Below are 3,596 nucleotides of genomic sequence, written 5' to 3' on the forward strand. Positions count from 1 at the left end.
TTGAGATGGAGTCTTGCTCTGTCGCCCAGGCTGGAGTGCAGTGGTACGATCTCGGCTCACTGCAAGCTCCACCTCCCAGGTTCACGCCATTCTCCTGCCTCAGCCTCCCGAGTAGCTGGGACTACAGGCGCCCACCACCATGCTCAGCTAATTTTTTTGTATTTTTAGTACAGATGGGGTTTCACCGTGTTAGGCAGGATGGTCTCGAACTCCTGACCTTGTGATCCACCCACCTCAGCCTCCCAAAGTGCTGGGATTACAGGCGTGAACCACCACGCCCGGCCAAGAGTAGGTACTGTTTATTAACTGACCACCTTAGAAAAATAATCACGGTAGACACCTTAGTTCATTCTTCTAATAAGCCTGTTGATCTGGTCCTCCCTGTTGCTAGCATCTCCACCTTCTACAAAATGGGTGGTCTTTTTCTTCATTCCACCTCGTGGAGAAGATAATTTGAAGAGCCACAGGTAGTCATTTGCTTCTTTGAAGCATTTTCCAACAGTATAGATCTCATGAATCAGATCCTCCAGGCAGATGATGCCATATTTACCAAGAGATCAAGCAATCAAAGTGTTATGTATCAAAGCAATTTGCTTCTTATTGATTTTGCCATAACCACGCTTGTAAATTAGTTCATTTACTGACTTCAGATTTGGGTATCCAATATATGCAATATATGGGTCTACAATCCTCAGCATGTTAACTGAAGCCTGTTGAGCTTCACAAAGTTTCCATTAAAGTTTGACGCAGGCAAAGAAGGTGCAACACCTTTTGGACCTTTGGACTCACACCATTGATGCCTGTGATCCTGATGACAAACGCCAATTTGGGTTCTGCAGGTACATAGAAGTTGCCAGCTTTTCTTGCCATCCTCGCCATTCGAATTTCAGTTCTGTACATCTGCCTATATTCCTTGTGATCGTGCTTTTCTTTTTCACAGATAAGCTTCCTCCTTTCTTTTCTTTCTTTTTTTGAGATGGAGTTTCACTTTTGTTGCCCAAGCTGGAGTGCGGTGGCGCGATCTCGGCTCACTGCAACCTCCGCCTCCCGGGTTCAAGCGATTCTCCTGCTTCAGCCTCCCGAGTAGCTGGGACTACAGGTGCCTGCCATGATGCCTGGCTAATTTTTGTATTTTTAGTAGAGACCAGGTTTCACCATGTTGGCCAGGCTGGTCTTGAACTCCTGACCTCAGATGATCCACCCGCCTCGGCCTCCCAAAGTGCTGGGATTACAGTCATGAGCTACCGCACCTGGACTAAAAAATACAAAAATAGTTAAAAAAAATTTTTTTTGAAACCAGGTCTTGCTCTGCTGCCCAAGCTGGAGTGAAGAGGCACGATCTCAGCTCACTGCAGCCTTGATGTCCCAGGCTCAAGCAATCCTCCTACCTCAGCGTCCCGAGTATCTGGAACTACAGGCATGGGCCGCTATGCCCGGTTTATTTTATTTTTTTGTAGAGACGGGGTCTCCCTATGTTGCCCAGGCTGGTCTTGAACTCCTGGGCTCAAGCGATCTCTAGCCTCGGCCTCCCAAAGTGCAGTAATTATAGGTGTGAGCCACCACACACAGCCCTCAATAGAGTTGTAATAATAATTTTTAAAACCCTAAGTGCTAAGGAGAATGGGCTTGATGGAGAGAACTCCCTGGAAAGGGAAATGAGATTTTACTTGCATCTGAGTTGCTGGGCCACCGATCTGACCTAAGAGGTCATCTGAAGTAAGCTTAGCCACAGAGGCTCTCCTAGGTCCTAGTAATGGAGATAAGGAGACTGAGAGAAAAATTACTGAAGTAGAGGGTTAGATTTGCTATTTGGGTGCAAAAATCTTATTAGCACCCAAAGGTTTCTGGGTAAAATGTTGAAATGTTATTTTCTTGACATCTGATTCTTTTAAACTTGGCCTCATTTCCCTTAGGACTCTGGGATATCGCTCTGCCCAATGGCTTCCCCTCTCCAACTGCATTAAGTGTGTCCTGAAACACACCTGTGAAAACAGTATGGATGCAGGGAAGGGGACTGGCAGGGAATACCTTTGACCCTATAGTACTCTTACCTGGCTCCAGTTCCATACCTGGGGGATAGGGGCGGTTCTGAATAGGGGGAAGGTGGAAGGAAACACACTGAAAACTCCAGCGTGCTGCAAATCCCGGGCCAAGCTCCGCCTTCCTGAGTGCTTGGAATCTTTCAAAACAGGTAAGAACGAGGCTCAACATTCCTGAAATTCAAGCAAAAAGAGTACCTTTCAGGTAGGAGGAGGAAGGGTCAAGGGTCTTCAGGACCTGGTTCTTTCACTTCAGAATCAAAACCTGTCCTTGTCCTTAGCCCAGTCCCCCACCCCCAACTCCCTTCTACCCTACTCCTCTCTGTCCTTCCTCACATTCCTGAAGCCCTAGACAATGTCCCCAGGTAGCAATCAATTGTTCAACACTCTCCGGGACCCTTCTCCAACCTTAACCTTTATAATGATGAGAGCTCTTATCAGCACTGTCTTGTGACCTTGGTTTTCTATTTCCCTAGCAGGAGTAGGAATTTAAATAAACACTTGTTATTCTTATATTTTTATTTTTATATCAGCCAACACATTCATTATACTATAAGACTGTAAAAGGGAGCAGTTTTTTGCCCCATTCCCTATTTCAGCCATGAAAAGAAACTTCAGTTTGGACTGTCAGAACCTAAAGAAACCCTGGTGATGGACTAATAAAAATTAGCTAGCAGCCAAATGTGTTGGCTCACGCCTGTAATCCCAGCACCTTGAGAGGCCAAGATGGGAGGGACTACTCCAGCTCAGGAGTTTGAGACCATCCTGGGCAACAAAGTATGACCCTCCCATCTCTTAAAAAAAAAAAAAAAAATTAAAGGTTGGGTGTGGTGGCTCACGCCTGTAATCCCAGCACTTTGGGAGGCCAAGGCAGGCAGATCACCTGAGGTCAGGAGTTCAAGACCAGACTGGCAAACATGGTGAAACTGTGTCTACTAAAAATACAAAAATTAGCTAGGTGTGGTGGTGGGTGCCTGTAATCCCAGCTACTTGGGAGGCTGAGGCAGGAGAATCACTTGAACCCAGGAGGTGGAGGTTGCAGTGAGCCGAGATCGTGCCATTGTACTCCAGCCTGGGCGACAGAGCCAGACTCTGTCGCAAAAAATAAATTTAAAAAACATTTTAAAAATTAGCCACCTGTATTGCATCTGTATTCTCAGCTACTTGGGAGGCTGGAGAAGACTTTGAGCCCAGGAGTTCAAGGTTACAATGGGCTATAATCGCACCATTGCACTCCAGCCTGAGTCACAATGAAACCCTGTCTCAAAAATAAAATAAAATAAATATTAGCTAACGACAAGGCATCTGCATCAGAATGACCTTGCTATCAAGGCCAGTTCCAGGACCCTATTCCAAATGTAAGGTATCAGTCACCTGCTCTGTTCATAGGGCCTGGGAATCTCATTCTGATGCACTTGTAACATACAAGACTCTCTGCTTTAAAGAAATAGAGTCTCAATGCTCTTTCTTTCATATTTTATGCTTGCCATGTTTTATTTCTTGGGAGTCTGGAGTGAGAAACTCTTAAGAATGTGTAACAGGCATGGACTTGTGTTC

General features: G+C 45.7%; 1 pseudogene; it reads right to left on the bottom strand.

Moving 5' to 3' along the window:
- Positions 1 to 316: 316 nt before the first annotated feature.
- Positions 317 to 957, bottom strand: LOC129486342 (large ribosomal subunit protein uL30-like; annotated as a pseudogene).
- Between the last annotated feature and the right edge of the window lie 2,639 nt (positions 958 to 3,596).

The sequence above is a fragment of the Symphalangus syndactylus genome, chromosome 7, assembly GCF_028878055.3.
Source record: "Symphalangus syndactylus isolate Jambi chromosome 7, NHGRI_mSymSyn1-v2.1_pri, whole genome shotgun sequence".
Taxonomy (NCBI): Eukaryota; Metazoa; Chordata; class Mammalia; order Primates; family Hylobatidae; genus Symphalangus; species Symphalangus syndactylus.